This window comes from Macaca mulatta, chromosome 6, assembly GCF_049350105.2.
Source record: "Macaca mulatta isolate MMU2019108-1 chromosome 6, T2T-MMU8v2.0, whole genome shotgun sequence".
NCBI lineage: Eukaryota > Metazoa > Chordata > Mammalia > Primates > Cercopithecidae > Macaca > Macaca mulatta.
The window spans coordinates 182375915-182397390 of NC_133411.1; the positions used below are offsets into that span (position 1 = coordinate 182375915).

Here is a 21476-nt window from a genome sequence, read left to right on the forward strand (position 1 = left end):
TTAAGGTTCTCACGACAAAAGCATCCCGGATTTCCAGTGGGCATGAACTCCAATGACTGGTGTCCTTGTAATAAGAGGAGAAGACACACAGTCCCATAGGGAGAAGGAGGCCACGTGAAGACAGGGGCAGAGGCTGGAGGGAGGCAGCCAGAAGCCAAGGAGGCCAGGAAGGAGTTGCCCCTGGAGTCTTTGGAGGGAATGCAGACCTGTGACACCATGAAAGGTGTCCCTGTCCCGTGGGAAAGTAAATATCTGTTGTTTGAAGTCACTCACAGTCACATAAACCAAATAGCGAATGCCCCGAGACGCCACACTCACACCTCCTTTCTTTGAAAAAGTGATTTCTTCCGCATAATTAGCCACATTTTTGTCACGTGACCTTGCCACTGCGGTCACACATGGTTGGATCCAGGATTGGTTGGACATATGACAATGTTGATGCTGGATTGGGGGATTTCTCATCAGCTTGTCCTTTGAGAAAAAGAGACACATGCACACAGATGGGCGTCTGGTGGGAGTCAAGATGTGGAGCATGAGGCAGAAACCTGGAAATAGGTGGATGCAGAGGGCGGCAAGAAGCTCTGATGAAGAGAGAGCGCGCGAGAGTGAGAGCGTTGGGGCAGTCTGCAGAATCTGTGGCCATGTTGCTCATTCCGCAGAAGCACTGTTAGATCCTCCAAGAAGCATTTGCTTCCTAGGCTCCTGCACTTCCTCTGGATTCTTGTAGTCCAGCCCCAAGTCCAGAGAGAACCTGGGCACTCCTCTGTTCTCTGCAAACTGAAACAGCCCAGCCAACACCGAACACAGGAGAGACCACTGAGAAAAATAGGTGCTCACATTTGGTTGTGTTTTATCCAAGGCCAGCCCGTATCTAAACTATTTCCTGGCTGTGTTACCTGTGCAGTTGCTTAACCTGTCTGAGTCTCAATGTCCTCATCTATCAAATGGCGTTCACGCCATCCTCAGAGGGTTTTGTGAGGATTAAGGAAGCCGTAGAAAAGGAAACACTCAGTGCAATGCCTGGCAAAAAGCAGGACCCCCATGGTTTCCTTTGCTTTGAGGGGATGCAGCAATTCAAAGTCCGGATTGAGGTCTGGGTCTCTAGTGTTGAAAACAGACACGTGCTTCTACGTGCTTCCAGTTTAACCAGTCTGGCAAGTGATATTTTGAAAATTCTTTGGCTAGGTTCAGTTCAAGGTTCCATAACAAAATTTAATTTGGGTGGAAATTTAGCAAAGCAGTGTGTTCCTCCTCCCTGCCCCGTACTTTTTTTCTTTCTTGTTTATGGCTTGATTTTCACTGATGTTCCTACAAGAACTCATCCATATAGCATTAATTAAGACATCAGCTGAGGTCCTAAAAGTTGATTTTTGGAACTCATTAGCCTGCCAGAACATTTCCTAGCTTATGAAAAAAAATTTTTACAAGTCCGATAACACTTTGTACATCATTGGACCTCAACAGTGTTGCGCAACCAGATCAGCACTGGCCTCACCCTCACTGTTTCTTAATACTGCACCATTCTCTAGTGCTCCAGCTCTGGACCACGCCCCCGCCTCGGCCCCCAGTCCCTTAAGAGAAAGAGTGTAAGATTTTTAAAATGTGGAATCATGTTCATCACGGGCACGCGACTTAGGGAAAACAAGGAGAGTTGAGGCAAAACAGATCTTATTATCTGGTGCACCCTATCGTGCCTTCTGAAGGTAGAAATGCTCTTTAGGAGGTCCCCAGTGCCGTTCCCAGGCCCTGTGCCTCCAGTTCCACCCTCTGATTTTCATCCTTGGTCTTCTCCTCTTCCTGCCAGGCTGTCTCAGCTGCCAGTCTGCTCTGTGGCTGAGCAGTTCCGTGGCAGGGCATTTCCCAGTATGCTTTCCCAGTGATGGCTCCCAGTGGAGAGGATAAAGGTGTGGTGGGAAAGGAAAAAAGACCCCCATGTGAATGACCAAAAATAGCAGCTCTAGCTAGGGGAGGGCAAGGAGGCAGAGGGACAAGAAATGGGGATGTATGTAGAGGCTGTGAGGGGCCCTGAAATATTCTGTTTCTTTTTTGAGATAGGGTCTCACTCCCGTCGCCCAGGCTACAGTGCAGTGCACCACCACACCTGGCTAATTGTAATTTTTAGAGAGATGGGGTTTCGCCATGTTGCTCTGGCTGGTCTCAAACTCCTGGACTCAAGCAATCCACTTGCCTTGGTCTCTAAAAGTACTAGGGTTACAGGTGTGAGCCACCATGCCTAGCCTGTTTTATTTCTTTTTTTAAAAAAAGATGGGTGGGAAAAATGGCCTTATGATAAGATAATAAATTTGGTTAGAGCTTACAAAATATGTGGTAGTATTCTCCAGACTTGCTTGTATGTTTGAAATATCTTATATTTATAAAATTTTTGAATTTTTGTTGTCATTTTTTAGAGACAGCGTCCTGTAGTCGCCCAGGCTAGAGTGCAGTGGCACGATCATGGCTCATTGTAACCTCAATCTCCTGGGCTCAAGCAATCCTCCTGCCTCAGCCTACCAAGTAGCTGAGACCACAGGCACGTGCCACTACACCCAGCTGATTTTTAAATTTTTTGTAGAGACAGGGTCTTGCTATGTTACCCAGGCTGGTCTTGAACTCCTGGCTTCCAGCTTATAATAAAGCTTTATTTTAAAAATACTTGGAAAGAGATGTTGGACTTAAAAACAATAAAATGAAAAAGAATTTCCTGTGTCGAGAAAGCCTTTAAAAGCAGTCTATATGGAATTCGCCCTGTGTGAATGAGAACTTGGGTACTGAAATTCTTCTTGAGTATTTGAATGACTATTTGAGCACATCATAGAGATATAGATTGAAATAGCTTCCCCCCATCCCATCACAGAAGCCACATATTTAATCCATTGACACAACGTAGACCTTTGAAGTATCTGACCCTGTGTGAAGGTTTCTTCAAACGATGAGTCTGCTTTGCAGCCCTCTTTGTGATGGGATTTTTCATTCTTTCCTCCAGAGCTGGTTTATTTCTCAAGATTGTTCTCTGCTGAATAAAAAGAGAAGTATCTGGGCAATCGCTGCCCATAGCTAGGACTCTTGTTCCTTGGGATCTGTGGCCAACGTGAGGATTGTTTTCGAGACTCCAGAGTGACTGTGTGTTTTGAGAGCAGTCGCTGCATGCTCAGCTCTTGTACGCCGGGCTTGTGTGAGTGTTCCTGGATCTACATCCCAGTGTCCTCAGTGCACTCCTGTGATGTCTATGGGTGCTGGGGGTCAGGCAGGGCAGTGAGTTCATTCACACCCAGAATCTGAGGCAAGCTCTAATTTGCTTCTGAGATGGCTGAGGACTAGGGGAACACTATTTATGGAGCGGTGAACCCCTTCATTATGACCTGGTGCTGTTCGGATTTTATTTTGTGCGTGTATCCCTGGAGGTATATAATTACTCTTTCCTTGACTAAGAGCTTTCAGAACATGGAGAGGCCATGCACAAGAGGACCTCCCACAACCAGCGGGGACCGCTTTGATTTCTTGGAGGGGTTGTATGGTGATTTCAGCCAGTCCTCCGGGACTTGGCCTGGGCAGCAGTGAAGGAGCCAAGGTGTGCTGAGTGTGCTGCAGAGGACAGTCAGAAGCCAGAGAGGGGCTGTCCTGCCCTCTGCTTGTTACATCACTTGAATGAATCACCTTTCTCATGGTGATGATAATATCCAATCAAAACATTGCCTAGTAAACGAAGGAGCTCCCAGGGGACAAAGCTGGCCCAATTTAAGCAACAAAATAAAGTAGTAGTGCATTCTAACCTAAAATATAAAATAAAATAAATAACCACAAGTCCATTTTGATATAAACACATGATTGATATATTAATAAATGGAGGAGAAAATAACAAATATCCTATGTGAGAAAATTCCAAGTAATTTATGTAGCTATTTTTGTTGTTGTTGTTGTTGTTGTTGTTTTTAGAGACAAGATCTCACCCTGTTGCCCAGGCTGGAGTGCAGTGGCACAATCATGGCTCACTGCAACCTTTGCCTCCTCAGGATAAAGGGATCCTCCAGCCTCAGCCTCCTGAGTAGCAGGGACCACAGACACATGCTACCATGCCCACCTAATTTTTGTATTTTTTGTAGAGATGGGGTTTCACCATGTCATCCAGGCTGGTCTTGAACGCCTGGGCTCAAGCAATCTGCCTGCCTCAGCCTCCCAAAGTGCTAGGATTACAGGTGTGAGCCTCTGCGCCAGGCTATTCTGCCTTAAAGGAGGTGAAGAATAACTGCTCACTCCTCAAGCATGGATTGTGCATAGCACCTTTCTTGCAAAGAGTTTGCTATGCAAAGTGGAGAAAACTTGGCAGTGGGGAGTGGAGAGACCTGATAAACACTACCTCAGCCAGGTGGTCAAGGCCATCACCGGCAGTTATAAACCATGTGGATAACATGACCCTTGATATGACGTGCTGAAAATAGTGCTTTACCTCTGTGATCTGCCTTCCACAAAACCATACCCTCAGTAAAATCATGAGAGAAACACCAGACAAATTCTAATAGTAGGGCATCCTGCAATATACCTGCCCAGTACTCATCAGAACTGCCAAGGTTGCTAAAAACAAGGGAAGTCTGAGAAAGTGTCACAGCAAAGAGGAACTTCAGGAGATGTGACAGCTAAATGTGAGGTGGCACCCTCGATGGGCTCCTGGAACACAAAAACGACATCAAGCTGAAACTAAGGTAACCCTAATGAACCATTGAATTTAGTTAATAATAATGTTTCAATCTTGGTTTATTAATTATAACAAATGTACCACACATATGAGATGCTAGTGATAGGGGAATTGTGTGTGTGTGGGAGGGGTGGGTGGGGTGTAGATGGAAACTCTGTATTCTCTATGCAATTTTTGTGTAAATCTAAAACTGTTCTCAAAAAGTCTATTAATTTTTTAAAAATTAAGGAAAATAGGAAAAAGTACACCAAGATGACAATAGCAGACATTTTTGTTCCATGCATACATAAATAATTAAGATGTCATATTTGTTTCAAGCTTCTTTAATATGTAAATTATAAAAGTTAAAAAATGTTGTTTCGATGGATCAACTAAAAATATGGATGTAAAAGTACTATAGTATCTGTGGTGGATTTAAGATGGTCACAAATTCTTTGTCTCTCTATGCTGAGAGGCGAGCTCTGTTTCTCCACACTCTTGAATCTGGGCAGAAGTGATGTGTGCCAGTACAAGGCTTGTCTTTGACAAGGCTGGCTGTTTCTGCCTTCTGGAACATGGCAGCCATGTTGTGAGGTAGCCCAAGCAGCCACATAGAGAAGCTCACAATCCTTCTTCATATACTGACAGCCCAGTTGAAGTAGCCCACAGCTAGCACCAACTTGCCAGCCATGTGAGTGAATCATCGTGGTAATGAATCTGCCAGCCCTGGCCAAAATGCCCCAGCTGATGCCACATAGAGCAAAAAATAGCCGTTGCCACCAAGCCCAGCCTAAATTGCAAAATCATGAGTAACAAATGATTGGTGTTGTTTTAAGCCTCCAAGTTTCAGGATGATTTGTTCCCCTAACAAAAGATGAGCAGAACAGTACTGTACAAACAGAAATATATGACCCGATGTCTTATCTTGTATTTGAGACTAACAATCCCATCCATTCTTCTACAGGTTGAGATGTTTCCCAAAATGCCTCACAAATGTTCTGGGATATCACCTTTTGCAATTGATCTACAGGTTCTATCATGCCCTAGCTTTTTACCCGAGGGGAAGCTCTGGCCATGGGTCCCTTTTCAGGTCAGCAAGGGCGCCTTGCAGAGCAGGAGCCCCATCCAACGCTCTACAGTATACTGTCCAATACTGTCCAATATTGTAACCATATGTGACTACTGAGCACTCGAAGTGTGGCTAGACTGAGATGTGCTGGAAGCACACAAAACACAACTGATTGTAAAGCCTTATACAGCACTAGTCTTCAAGAGAGAATGTAAAATATCTCGCTAAAATTTTTATATTAATTATGTGTTGAATTGATAGCATTTGGATGTATTGGATTAAAGAAAACATATTATCAAAGTTAATTTCACCTTCTTCTGTTTATTTTTTTTAATGTGGCTACTAAAACTTTTAAAGTTACATTGGTGACGCATTATATTTCTAAGGGACAGGACTGCTGTAGAGAAAAGTGTTCTGGGTTGAACGTATAGTTTGAGAAATGCTGCTTGGTTACCCCTTCCTGGAGAATGATAGGGCCCGGGAGCACATTCAAGGCTCTGAGAAGGTCTGCAGTAAAGGAACCTGTTTAACCCTGGGGCATGATCATGATTGCAAAAGACAAATAGAAATATTTAATTGGATCTTCTATGACCAGCTCCTCCTTGTCATTCAGCTCCCAGTTCCAATGTGTCTGTTCTCGGTGAGGCATTTCCTGACTGCCCTCTCTAAAGTAACCCCCTCCCAACCAGTTGCTCTCCATGACGTCATTTTGCTTTATTTTCCTTTATTTTCTTTCATATTTCTTTTTCTCCTTGGCCGGAATTAATCCTGGGTATCTATCAGGGTTCTCATAGGAAACAAGTGACACTCAAAATAGGTGACTTGAGATGTTTAAAAAGGGCTATTTATAAAGGTGGGGAGGAGTTTAGGGAAACAATAGAGATGCTATAGGATCCTGGCCTCAGCTGGGAGCTGACACTGTCCCTGGGCTTGAAGGGGCAAGTGGAGGGGACAGTTGTCAGTACCCAGAGAGGGAGGCTGGGTGGAGGGATGGCCAGGTGGAAGCCGGGGCCTCCGTCAGGGGACATGGTCAGCCCGTGGCCACCCCGCAGGGAGGGAGCTGGGGGAATGAATATACTAATCTCCCCCGTCCCCAGCTCCGGACTCCTGCCAGTCCTCCCCAGAAGTCAGAGAGCAAGGGAACACATGAACTATATATCCTGGTCTACTGTCAATCTCCTTCCACTGAAATATCAACTCCATAGGGCTAGTGGTATCGTGGATTTGCTCACCGCTGTAGGTGCTTGGTGCATATTTGCTGGAAATGGAATACATGAGTGAGTACATAAATAGTTGTTTATGTTCTAAAGCCAAGGCCTCAGGGCACTGAGGTCCTAAGTGACACTCGTCATAAGTGACAGAGCTAATCTGCCCCCTTTTATATTTTAGTAAACTTTTATGATAGTATAGCCTACATATATAAAAGCATACAAACCATAAGGATATGCTTCAGTGAATTTTCACAAACTGAGCTCACCCATGTACCTAGCAGGCAGATCAAAGGAGAGACCATTGTAGTGCCCTGAGGCCCCATGTGCCCTACCCAGGCACCACCCTCCCCACTATTCTCTTGGATTTACCACCAAAAATTGGTTCTGTCTGGTTTTGAACTTTAATAGAATCATACAATGTGTGTGCTTTTGTGTTTAACTTCTTTTGCTCAACCTTAGTTTGTGAAATTCATCTGGGATGTTGTGTGAGGTTATAAGTTGTATATTCTCATTGCTGTATATTATTCAAATATTTGAATATACCACAATTTTTTTTCCATTCTACTTTTGATGAGTGGCATTAAATTTATTTCTAGATGTGTTCTTCCATTGATTTAAGTCTTTATTAATTTTTCTCATTAATGTTTGTATGTGTAGAGGTCCTACACATTATTTGTTAGATTTATTCCTATATGTTTTCAATGCAAATATAATGTTATGCCAGTAGTTCTTAGCTATTATGAATAGTGCTCTTAGAAATATTTTTGTATATGGCTTTTGAGGATATATGTGTGTGTGTCTGTGTGTGTGTTTATGATATATATGCATACGTATACACATATATGTATCATATATACACACACACACATATCTTGGAGTGGAATTTCTGTGTCATAGAGCATATGTATATGTATATATTCAGCTTTAGTAGATATCACTAATTTTCCAAAGCAGTTGTCTGGTGATACACCCACTGCAGTGAATAGTATTACGGAGATTTAAAAAATTACAGCCATTTTGATGAGTGTGCATTGGAGTTGGTATTTTCACTGTGGTTTTAATTTGCATTGTCTGATGGCTAATGAGGTTGAGCACCTTTTTATATTGGCTATTAAGAGATCTTCTTTTGAGAAGTGCTTATTCACGTCTTTTGTTCATTTTTCTGTTGGGTCGTTTTCATTTTTCTTATATATTACATATGCATGTGTTAGCTAAATATTATATATTGCATATGCATGAATTAGCATGTATTAGCTGATTTATATATAGAATATGTAAAATTTCCTGCAAGACAATAATATATTGACATATATATGACACATATATCTCTTCTTACTTTGATTTGTCTTTTCAGTCTCTGAATGCTGTTTATACAAATGTGAGTTTTTAATTTTAATAGTTCCAGTTTATCAATTATTTCTTGAATGGTTAATGCTTGTGTGTGTGTGTGTGTGTGTGTGTGTGTGTGTGTGTGTGTGTGCGCGCGCGCGCGCACGCGCAGGTGTCTGATAAATCTTCGGTTGTAAAGATCGTCTCCTATATTTTCTTCTGGAAGCTTTATAATTTTACTTTTTGCAGTTAGATCTACATCTGGAAATGTGTGGTGTGAAGCAGGGATCAAAATTTATTTTTTCCATATGGATATCTAATTGACCCAGTATGATTATTAAGTCAGACCGTTGTTCTCTCCTCCTCCACTGTACTTCAGTGGCACCTTTTTCATACATCAGGTGACTGCATAGTGTGGGTCTTTATTTTGACCTCAGTATTGTATTTCATGGATCTATTTTCATATCCTTTAGCTATTAACATACCATGTTTGTAATAGGTCTTGTTATTTGATAGTTGAAGACTCCCAGCTTTGTTCTTTTTCTTCAGAATTGCTTTGGCATTTATGTCCTATTTCAGTATAAATTTAATAGTTGACTCATTAAGTTCCACAAAAAAAACCTTTCAGGATGTTGGTTTGAATTGCATTGAATCTATATTTAACTTTGAGTTAAATTGATATCTTTACAGTATTGAGTCTTCTAATCCATGAATATCGTATGTTTCTTGATTTATTTAGATCTCCATTTATTTCACTAATGTTTAATGTTTTATGCTAATATAAACAATATTCTTTTAAAGTTTGTCAGCTTTTTGCATTTATATAGAAATACAATTGAATTTTACATACATACATACAATTGATCTTCTTATTCAATGACCTTCCAAAATTCACTTATTAATGATAATAGTTTTTCTTTAGGTCCTTTTGTATTTACTATGAACAAATTAATATTTTTTTGCAAATAATGATTTTTTTCCCAAATTGTATACCTTTTCCCCCAAGCCCCCCAGCCTTGCCTTTTATTCTTGCACTGGCCAGAATCTGTGGTTCAATATTTAATAGAAGTGGCGAAAACAGGCATTCTTGCTCATTCTCATTCTCAGGCAGAAAGCTTTCAACATTTGCCATTAAGTATAATACTTTCTGTAGCGCTTTTTTTTTTTTCTTTCTTTCTTAAACACTCTTTATGGGATTAAAGAGGTTCCCTTCTGTTCCTGTCTGCAGAGGGGATTTCAAGTTTTTTAAAATCATAAATGTGTGTTGAATTTTATCAAAAGCTATTTCTGTGTCTACTGAGATGATCAGATGATTTTATTTTTATTCTGTTAATGTAAATTATAGTAATTTTAAAATATGAAGCCAACCTTTCATTCTGGGAACAAATGCAACTTGCTCATTATTCATTATTATTTCTGTATTTTACTAAATCCTATTTGCTAGTTTGGTATTTTTGCATCACTGTTCACAGGACTGATTGGCCCATAATTTTCCTTTATGTCATGGTCAGTTTTTGATGTCAAGATTACAATGGCCTAATTAAACAAACTAGAAAATATTTTTTTCTAGTCTGTGCAAATGTTTATATAAGCTTGGTGTGATTTCTTCCATAAATATTTTGAGAAATTCATTGTAATTTATTTGGAGGAAAGTCATCTATGTTTAGAGATTTCTTTGTTATCTTCAGCTTTAATATCTCTAACAGAAATAGGACTATTTCAGATTTTCTATTTCTTCTTACATCAGTTTTTGTTAATTTTGTTTTTCTAAGGATTTTCCATTTTATCTAAAATTTTTAATTTATTAACATTAAATTGTTCATAGTAAACTGTAACTATATTTTTAACATGTGCAGGACATGGAATGATGTTTTCTTTTTCGACAAAACTGGTAATTTTTGTCTTCTCTATTACTTTGTTATAAGACTTCCCAGAAATCTAACATTTATTTCACTTTTACAAGTGCCAACTTTTGGACATACTGATTTTCTATCTTGAACGTCTGTTTTATATTTTATTAATTTGTGCTACTAATATTTTTTCTTTTTTCTGGTTTTCTTAGACATAATTTTCTATTCTTTTCTTCTTTTTGAGATAGATAACTAGCTTATTGATTTACATATTTTTTCTTTTAAATTTATGTATTTCAGGCTATAATTTCTCTCAGTAGAAGTTTAACCACATCCTCCATATTTTGATATGTCATATTTTCATTATCATTTACTTAATGATATTTTCCAGTTTCCACTGAAATTTTTTCTTTGACCCATTTAAAAATATATTGCTTAATTTCCAAGTATTTGAAGAATTTCTACTTATTTTGTTATTGATTTCCAGCTTAATTCTTCCATGGTCAGAGAACATATTTTGTATGATTTCAATCCTTTGAAGTCTGTTGAAACTCCGTTTCTGGCCAGCATAAACGTTCCATGTACACTTGAAAAAGCAGTATACTTTTTTTAGGCGCAGTGTTCTTCACATGTCAATATATCAAATTTGTTAATTGTTTTGTTTAGATCTTACATATTCTTACTGATATTTTTCTTGCTTGTTATATATTTTGTTGAGAAAATTTGTTAAAGTCTCTCATTATGAGTGTGGATTTGCCTAGATTTCCTTATAATTCTGTCAATTTTTGTTTTTTTATATTTTGAAGTTGTGTTTTTTACGTAGATATAAACTGACGATTTCTTGGGGGACTAACCCTTTTATTGTTATGAAACCTGAAACTTTTGATCTTAATCAGGCTTTTTGCCTTAAGTCTATTTTGCTACCAGTATACCTATACCAGCTTTCTTTTGGATAGTGTTTGCATGGTAAATCTTATATCATCTCTTAATTTTTAATGACTATATATCCTTATATTTGAGGTGTATCTCTAGTAAGCAGCATATAGATTTTGTTTTTTAATCTAGTTTGATAATTATAGATGTTTAATTGAACTACTTAATCCACTTACATTTAATGCGATTACTGATATATTTGGGTGTGTATCTACCATCATGCTGTTTGGCCAAACTGCATCATAAATGGAAAAAAGTCAGGCCCTCCTTCAGTCCCACTTTCTTCACTCTGCTCTATCTCGTTCCTTTTTCTGCCTCATTTGCTTCTTCTTATCTTAGTTTTTGTTTGCTGTGCCTCTCTCTTTTCCTAGACTTCTAAATATTGAAGTTTCCTCTCAGTCCTCAGAATTATTTCTTCTTAACTCACTCTTGAAGTGATCTCACCCCTTCTTAAGGATTTAAATAGGCTGCCAACTCCCAAGGTGATGGCTCCACCTGGACCTCTTCCCTGAACTCCAGATACATATAGCCACCACCATACAGCACCATTTTGGGAAGCCTACGTCCACAGGCATCTCAAACTACTGTTTCAAAAACAGAGGTCTTAGTATAGTGAGAGCTTCTGCATTCTTCCTGCAGTCTTCCCCATCTCAAGAAGGAGCAGGCTGGGCGCAGTGGCTCACGCCTGTAATCCCAGCACTTTGGGAGGCCGAGGCGGGCGAATCACGAGGTCAGGAGATCGAGACCATCCTGGCTAACACGGTGAAACCCCGTCTCTACTAAAACTAAAAAAAAACTAGCCGGGCGAGGTGGCGGGCGCCTGTAGTCCTAGCTACTCGGGAGGCTGAGGCAGGAGAATGGCGTGAACCCAGGAGGCGGAGCTTGCAGTGAGCCGAGATCGTGCCACTGCACTCCAGCCTGGGCGACAGAGCGAGACTCCGTCTCAAAAAAAAAAAAAAAAAAAAAAAAAAGAAGGAGCAACTCCATTTTCCCACTCATCAGGCCAAAACTTTAAGGTCATTTTTGATTACTCTTTTTTTCTCTTACAACAACATCCAATCCATCAGGAAGACTTGTTTATACTATCTTCAGAATATATTCGCAATATGACCACTTTCCCCCACTTCCTTTGCTATCGGTTTGAGCCTAGCCTCTGCCGTCTCTCACCTGCTGTATTGCAGTCACTTCCTAACTGGCATCTTTGCTTCCAGTCTAGCTTCCATGCAGCCTTTTCTCCACACAGCTGCTGAAATGATCTTTAAAGGACAATGGCACAATGCATCACTTCTGTGCTCAACATAGAAACGGCTTTCTATCTCAATCAAAGTAAAGGCTGAAGTCTCCGCCATGGCCTGTGGAGCCCTGATTGATCTAGTTTCGTGCTACCTTTCTGATCCAGCCCATTCACCCTGCTTAAGCTAATTGCCCTCCCTGGGATTCCTCATAAACACCAAGCATACCGTCACCTCAGGGGCCTTGACCATGCTGTGCCTCCTCCTCCTTCATATCTTTGCATGACACACTCACTCACTTCCTTCAGGTGTCGGTTCTAATGTCCCAGACTGAACCATCTTATATAAAAAATCAAAGCTCCTTTCCTCCATGACCCTCATCTGTTTTGCTCTGTGTGATTTTCCCCCATAACCCTATCTACCCCTGGTATATTATATGTTCATCGATTGATTTATTTACACTGTTTCCCTTCAGCATAAGCTGTGAGTCACATAAACTTTGTTTTATTCACGGATGTATGTCCAGAACCCCAGAACCTAGGTCAATATCTGGCATATAGTTAGCCACCAATAAATATCTATTAAATAAACAAAAGGGATTTTTACAGCAATCCTGTGGTATTGACAGAGAAGGTGTTGTATTTGCTTCCTGAAGAGGAAGCTGAAACTCAGGGCCTTGAGTGATTTATAGAAACCACACATCTGTTAAGTGGCTCAGCTGGAAGTCAAACAAATCTTTTCAGCTCAGTTACGGGCTCATTTCACAGCAACACATTTCTCAGCCGTGGTGGATTCCATCTTGATCGCCAATGATGACAAAAATTGTAAAGTGAGGATTAGCCAGACTCTGACATCTCTTTTGTTCCAGTTTCCACATAGATCAGCAATTCCCAGAAAGGAAAAAAAAAAAAAAAAATTAAAGACCTTTCAATGTATGTGGTTTCTTCAGAGTTTGCTATGGTTAAAAAAAGAAGTGCGATCTGAGTGAATGAGTTAGGAAGAGCTGAGCTTTGCGGTCAGGGATGCCCTCCCAGGGTTCTGGGAGGTGTCATCATATAACGAATCATCAGGGAATATTTATTTTTACCCCAGTATCAAATATGAACTTTTTAAGATTCTGAGATGAAAGAAAAATTTATACATTCATTTAGAAAATATTTATTGGGTTACTTGCAGTGTATCAGGAATACTGTGCTAAGCACTGGGAATAGAGTGCTGAAAAACAGACAGGACGTTGCCCTCTTCTAGTTGAGAAAAGTCTAAGTGAGTTATCACCGGATGAATGAATTTCAAAAGAACATGGCATTTGCTGTGGAGAGCACATTCAATAATTTCTCAGATTACCTCCTTGTTAAAATAAAGGACTTCTACTTAGAGGCCAGAATTAGGAAACCATATGATATGTCAGGTTGGAGACATAGCTAGATATGCACATGCCAAGTCACAGAAGAAGAGGATTAGAAAAGGATATCAGGACTGGGCGTGGTGGCTCATGCCTGTAATCCTAGCACTTTTGGAGGCTGAGGTGGGCGGATCACCTGAGGTCAAGAGTTTGAGACCAGCATGGCAAACATGGTGAAACCCCATCTCTACGAAAAATACAAAAATTAGCCAGGCGTGTTGGCACATGCCTGTAAGCTACTCAGGAGGCTGAGGCAGGAGAATCACTTGAACTTCACAGGAGGCAGAAGTTGCAGTGAGCTGAGATCATTTCACTGCACTCCAGTCTGAGCAACAGAGTGAGACTCTGTCTGAAGAAAGAAAAGAAAAGAAAAGAAAAGAAAAGAAAAGAAAAAAGAAAAGAAAAGGACATCAATGAGAGAGATGCACAGTAACTGGTATTTGGCAGGTCTAGTTAAAAAAATCCAAGTGAAGTAGCATCTTCTAGCTATCTAGAAAAATCCATCCTTCTTTCCTTGTGCTTGGCATATAAACTACATTTCTTAGCTTCCTTTGCAGTAAGATATGGTCATGTGCCTGAGTTCTAACCAGTAGAATGTGAGGGGGGGTTATGAGCGCAACTTCAGGTCTGGGTCTTAAAACTTCTTGTGAGAACTTTTTAATATGGCAGAACTGCCACTAGCCTGGGTCCCTGAATGACTGTATGGAGTAGAGTTGTTGCTGACCTGAATCCCTGCTACCCAGAAAGGATTATATTTAGAAATTTGGAAGTTTTGAAATTCTTTTTTAAAATTTCATAGATGTTTTGGAGTCTATGAAAGAGACTCTTGGTATGCACTAAATACTATGAGCTCCTCTACATTTCCCAGCCTCCTTTGCAGTTGAGCTGGTCAGGTGACTCAGTTTGGGCAAATAGGTCTTGGGAAAAAAGATAGATGATACTTCAAAGCCTAGGCCATAAAAATCTCCTATGTAAAGCCATTTATTCTCTAGCCTGTTGGTACCAGGGCAATTCTGAAGCCACAAGATGGCAGAGACACAATGTGAAGGGAGTCTGTGTCCCTGGATTAGCGCTTGGAGAAGAGCCACCTAGGAATACAACATCAGGCTTTTCATAAAGATAAATCAGTTTTTATTAGTTTTAGCTTCTGATATTTAAGGTTATTTCGAATGCAGTTAGCCCACCTTGACTAATACAAGGGCCATTTATTGCTGCATTTTAGCCTACTTTAATGCACCAAGTGTTCAAATAGACCCAACACCAAAATTTCAGAGCATTAGCTCTGAAATGACTGAACAGGTATCAGCCATTTTACAGGAACCAAGAGAGAAGAGGTGAAGCTGGTTGTGTTCTACACTGTCCCCAGTGCCTAGCATGGCACCTAGCACTGTAGTAGGTGCTCAAATGTGTATATTGAAATGATCATGACTGAATGTCCATTTTTCCTTTTTGGCATATTCTGATGAAAACTCCAAATCCAATTCTAAGTTTCACAATCTTAATCAGAATAATTATAACATGTGATTTTTAAAGAAAGATGTAAAATCTTTGGAGTCAGATAATCCTTACTCTGTTTGCCACCTTAAAAGCATGTCATCTTCTGGACCTCAAGTCTGATTTGCCAAACAGGGGTGCTGCTTCCTGTGTTTCAGAGGCACGGTAAGGACGGAATGAGGTGATTAATGTCCTGTAAAGAATCTAGCTCTGTCTCTGCCACCAAGATGGTTTTGATTAAATGTTTGTTTACTCACGGTGCTGACAAAATGTATCATTAAATGCCTTGAGTAGACCCAGGATGACTAATAAAGGGCTTACATGATAGGGCCTATGAAGAAAGACCAAAAAGTTACTCAAGACATTCCACTAGCTTAGAGGAGGCTCATTCCACAGCAGCACATGAAAAGCGACACATAAACGAACACTTGTTTTTAAGCATGTGAATGGGTCCCCCATTTATTTTACAAGGGGATAATGAGGGGCAACCTGGAGCTGTGAAAAGAGATGGTTTTTGGAGGCAAACCTAGGTTTGAATCTTGTTCATTTAATACTCAACTAATCTTTATTAAGGGCTTCCTCTGTGCCAGCAACCGCTCCAGGCACCCAGGATCCAGGGTTGAAAAAGACAAAGGCTCCACTCTCCTGGTGCTTTCATTTGAGCGCAGGGGATCAACAATAAACAACTAAACAAATAAATATGATCACATCTGTGCTATGAAGAAAAGGAACTAGCTTATTAGCTGAGAATTTGTCCAAGTTACGTTGACCTCCATGAGCCTCATTTTTCCTCTGTAAAATAAGAAACAAGTCTCTGTTTTCCTTGTTGTAGATTAAAATGTTATATGTAGAGCACCTCATAGTTAATGAAGAGTCTCTTGCCAGGCACGGTGGCTCACACCTGTAATCCCAGCACTTTAGGAGGCCCAGGCGGGCGGATCACGAGGTCAGGAGATCGAGACCATGCTGGTTAACACTGCGAAACCCCGTCTCTACTAAAAATACAAAAAAATTAGCCGGGTGTGGTGGCGGGCACCTGTAGTCCCAGCTACTCGGGAGGCTGAGGCAGGAGAATGGCATGAACCAGGGAGGCGGAGCTTGCAGCAAGCTGAGATTGTGCCACCACACTCCAGCCTGGGCAACAGAGCGAGACTCCGTCTCAAAAAAAAAAGAGTCTCTTGTAGTTACTGTCATTATAGTTATTGTGCAGCTCGAGATAAGTGGCAGGGTTAAACTGGAAGCTGAACCTCTGACTCTGATTGCCTACATTGTCCCATATTATCAAAGACTGATTAGAGAGTTACTTGTAAAGATGGTAGCAGGAAAGTCTTTCTTGGGTAATGCATCTGTTGTGAATATTTCAGTAATAATTTATAGAAAACAACTCAAACTGACTAAAACAATAAAAGTTCATATTGCTGATCAATCCAGAGGTAGGGCTTACTTCAGGTATAGCTTGAACTAGCATCTGAAACCAACAATTTCTTTCTTTCTTTCTCTTTCCTTCCTTCCTTCCTTTTCTTTCTTTCTTTCTTTCTTTCTTTCTTTCTTTCTTTCTTTCTTTCTTTCTTTCTTTCTTTCTTTCTTTCTTTCTTTCTTTCTTTCTTTCTTTCTTTTTTTCTTTTCTTTCTCTCTCTCTCTCCCTCTCTCTCCTTCTTTCTTTTTTTCTTTCTTTCTTTCTTCTCTCTTCATTCCTCAGTGTAGTAGTTGGTTTTGTGGTGCTATCGTGTAATACCTGAGCCTGGGAAATTTATAAAGAAAAGGGGCTTATTTGGGGTTCTGTAGACTGTACAAGAAGTGTGGCACCAGCATCTGCCTCTGGTGATGGCCTCAGACTGCTTCCAAGGACTTTTGTATGAAAAACAGGACTATCTCACCAATTTCTTCATGTTGAGCACATTCTAAAATTATACTATATTGGAATATTGAGTTAAACAAAAATATAAAATTATTTTTGCTTGTTTCTTTATACCTTCTAACTTAACCAATACAACATTAAATATGGAGCTTGCATTATACTTTTGCTGGGCAGTGCTGCTTGAGGTAGAACGATTCTGGGATTGGTGAGGTGGTGGAGATATGAAGCGTCCTTGTGACAAGGAGAGTACTTTTGCTCTAGGTTCCTGCCCCCTTGTATTAGTCCAGTACTCACACTCCATTTTATCTTATTTTAATATACAGTAAAATTTACTTCTTCAGTGTTTTATTAGTTTTGACAAGTGCATAGAGATGTGTAACCATCACCACCGCCATCAAAATACAGAACTATCCCATCCTCCACAAATAACTATCTTTGCATTAACCCTCCCCCCTGCCAGCAGCCACTAATCTGTTTTGCATCTCTATAGCTTTGCCTTCTCAAGAATGTCATATAAGTGGAATCATACTGTGTGTAACCTTTGAGTCTGGCTTCTTTCACTTAGCATAATGCATTTTAGATTCATCCATGTCGTATGTGGCAGTAGTCCATTGTTTTGTTGTCATATCATTGAGTAGTATTCCATTATTGGATGTACTGTAGTTTGTTTATATGCCAGCTGAAACACATTTGAGTCAAGGTTCCCCAGAAAAAATAGAACCAATAGAGAGAGAGAGAAATGCGGAACCACCACCATCACTCTCTGTAGAGAGAGAGTGTGTGACTTTGAAGAGCAAAATTTTTAAATGCGAGGAAGTCCAATATAGTATTTTTTTCTGCATGGATTGTGCTTTTAGTGTCATATTTAAGGACTCTGCCCAATCCAAGATCCCAAAGATTTTTTCTTAGAATATCTTCTCAAAATTTTATTCTTTTAGGTTTTGCATTTAGGTCTATGATTTATTTTAACTTTTGAACAGGTGTGAGGTATAAGTCATATTTCTTATTTTGTTGTTTTTTTTTTGGCACATGAATGTTCAATTGTTTTAGTAACATTTGTTTAAAAGGATGATCTTTTCTTTAATAAATTCCCTTTGCATCTTTGTTATGAATCAATTGGCCATATTTGCATAGGTCTATTTCTGGACTCTCTATTCCGTTCTACTGGTCTTTGGGTATATCATGTGTACATAGCTCTGTCATGTATTTCAGCAACTGCTGTGCTGTGTTTACACCCAAATTAGGATGTAGCTCTTCCCGACTTACAGGATAGAGCTGGCATTATTTTAAGAAGTTTTTAATTCCATACGTGCACAGATTATTTCTACATACCCCATGTCAACACTTAAGGGTAGCATTTTTCTATTTCTCAACTCACAAAATCAGTTGGGACCTGTTCTATTTTATTAGGATTAGAAACAGTGTTAATCATCTCGGAGTCTCCCTCTGGCTCTCCCAGGGTTGCATCTCATTCTGAGGAGCTGAGGTTGTGCCCTGGTGTCAAGAGGGGACCAGCCCTCAGCACTCCTGTACCATGCAGCAGCCCCAGAGACAAGGTCATCCCTACCCGCTCCTTGGCTGTCAGTTCATGCAGTCATCATGCAGTCTCCTGGTTTATCCCATGCAGCCTGTTCCCACATGCCAGCAATGTGGGATATTTCCATGCCCCTCTTCGGGACCTAGGAATTAGATAACACTCCTTCGTCCCTCTGGGCTGTGAGAAACTGCATGACATGGTCTTGAACTCCTCTACCTAGATTCTACACACTCAGATACCTCTTCAGCTCCAGCTCCATCCTGGCAAGGGCAGCCTTAGGGTCCTGCCAGCTGCTGGGCTCTTCACTAGGCAAGAGGCACAGGTACCCTGAGCTCTCAGATCATGAAACCCATTCGTAAACAGTTTTCTCAACCTTGTTTCTGAACTCACTCTGGGTAGTGGGCAGGGAGGAGGGCCTCTTCTTTCACACCCACCTTCATCCAATGTGCCTTTCTGAGTCCTTAATCTCAGTCCAGGCATGCTGCCTCATTCTGCAATTGGAAACCTTGCTTTGCTGGGCTTTTCCATCATTATGCAATTTCTGAATTTGTGTTCTGAGTCCTTTCTGTGGCCCTTTTACTGGAAGGGTCTGAATCTCCTTTGAAACTCGTGAACTAAGAATTAATTTCTTCATTGCTGGTCAACACTACCTGGCTGCAGAGAATGCTTGCCGTCTTAGTGCCTGGACAGACAGAAGGATCAATGTGAGAGAAAAGATTACAAAAAAATAGATGTATTCTTATTTTACAAATATATGTTATGCTTTGAGATTAAGAAAATAAGTATCTGTAAGTGCTTTATTAAAGTCCTACAAGCTTATTGTTATTATGCATTTCTCAAATAATGCAAACTAACATAATACTAATCATCCTGAGTGAAGTCTTCAAATGTTTTGGCATTAAAAAGGGATACACCCAGTCAAAGAGCTGACAATTATTACCATAACATATCTCAAAATCAAATAATTGTGGATGAGGGTGTTTTGCATACATATGTATATGTGTTAGTTGTGCAGGGGTTACATCCCTTTTGCTTGTGTGGGTAATTGTATAGAGTTACATTTCAAGAGCTAAAATGCTTTTGATGATTCAAGAAAAAATGTATTAGAATAAAAAAACCAACTTGCATATTTGAACAGTTTTGTTGAAGGATAACCAGTGCATAATAAACTATGTATATATGAAATGTATACTTTGATAAGCTTTGACACATGTATACACCTGTGAAACTATCACCACGATCAAGATAATGAATATGCCTACTTCTGCTAAAAGTTTCCTTATGCCCTTTGGAATTCCACCCTCACACCCCTCCCCACCTCTCCACACCTTCCTCTCCCCCATCCCCAGGCAACTGCTCATCTGCTTTCTGTCACCATACATTAGTTTGCACTTTCTAGAATTTTATATGAATGAAATAGTACAGTATATACCCTATTTTTATAGTTTTGTTCACTTAGCATACCTTTTTTGAGCATCATAATATGAAGCCAGATTTACCCTGATATAAAACCAGAGACATTATAATAAAGAAAACTGGAGGCTAATAACTCTCATGAGTATAAATGAAATAATGCTCAGTGAAATATTAACCAATTGAATCCAGTATTATATATAAATAAAATCAATGTAACTCACCATAATAGAAAAGAAAATCTACATATGAAGCACCTTAAAGTTTTCTTCATATTTCTTGTGCTTGAGGTTTGTTGTGTTTTTTAGATTCATGAGTTTTAGTTTTAATCAAATTTGGAAAATTTTTAACCATTATTTTCTCATATAGTTTTCTGTCCTCATCCTCCTCTATTGGAATTCAAATGACACATAGGCTAATTTAAGTTGTCCAAGTAAAAAAAATCCTCTCTAATTTTTAAAAATGTTTTTCCTTCTGTGTTTCATTTTGCATAATTTCTATTGTTGTATCTTCAAGTTCACTAACTTTCTTTTCCACAGTATCTAAACTGCCACTAATTCTATTCAATATATTTTTTATTTCAGACATTGTAGTTTTCATCTCTTGATGTTTGATTTGTGTCTTTTTTATATCTTCCATGTCTCTACTTATCATATTTAATGTTACTTATAGTTTTTGAATACATGGAACACAATTATAATAACTATTGACATGTTCTTTTTTTTTTTTTTTTTAGTTGGAGTCTCGCTGTGTTGCCCAGGCTGGAGTTCAGTGGCACAATCTCAGCTCACTACAAGCTCCACCTCCCGGGTTCATGCCATTCTCCTGCCTCAGCCTCTCGAGCAGGTGGGACTACAGGTGCCTGCCACCATGCCAGGCTAATTTTTGTACTTTTAGTAGAGATGGGGTTTCACCTTGTTAGCCAGGATGGTCTCAATCTCCTGACCTTGTGATCCACCTGCCTCAGCCTCCCAAAGTGCTGGCATTACAGGCGTGAGCCACTGTGCCCGGCGACATGTTCTTATCTAATAATTCTAGCATCTATGTCATTTCTGAGTCAGTTTAAATTGATTTTTCTACTCCTTAAGTGCCATGTTTTTCTGCTCCTTTCCATGCCTGGTGATTTGTGATTAGATATCAGACATGAATTTTACCATCTTGGTTGCTAGATATTTTTATATTCTATACATATTTTTGAGCTTTACTTTGAGATGAAGTTATCTGGACAAAGTTTGATCCTTTAAGGTCTTGCTTTAATTTTTTTTTAGGTTGGACTACAGAAGCATTTTGTCTGGGACTAATAATCTCCACCACTTACGTAAAACCCTTCCTAGTGCTGTAACCAATGCCCTGTGAAATGTGAGATTTTCCAGTGTGGCTAATTATAATAGGCATTGTTCCACTAAGTTTTTGAGTGGTTCTCTCCCCAGACTTGTGGAGTTTCTTCACACACATACCCTGATTAGTATTCTGCTAAAT

The 21476-nt window shown here is 39.8% G+C and overlaps 1 long non-coding RNA gene across 1 annotated transcript in view; it reads left to right on the plus strand.

Moving 5' to 3' along the window:
• The window catches only part of LOC144329601 (uncharacterized), a 187560-nt gene extending 166428 nt beyond the window's left edge, over positions 1–21132 (plus strand). Inside the window, exon 3 of the long non-coding RNA XR_013395005.1 lies at positions 20734–21132. This is a non-coding gene — a long non-coding RNA (uncharacterized LOC144329601). The remainder of the gene's footprint in view (positions 1–20733) is intronic.
• Positions 21133–21476: the final 344 nt, after the last annotated feature.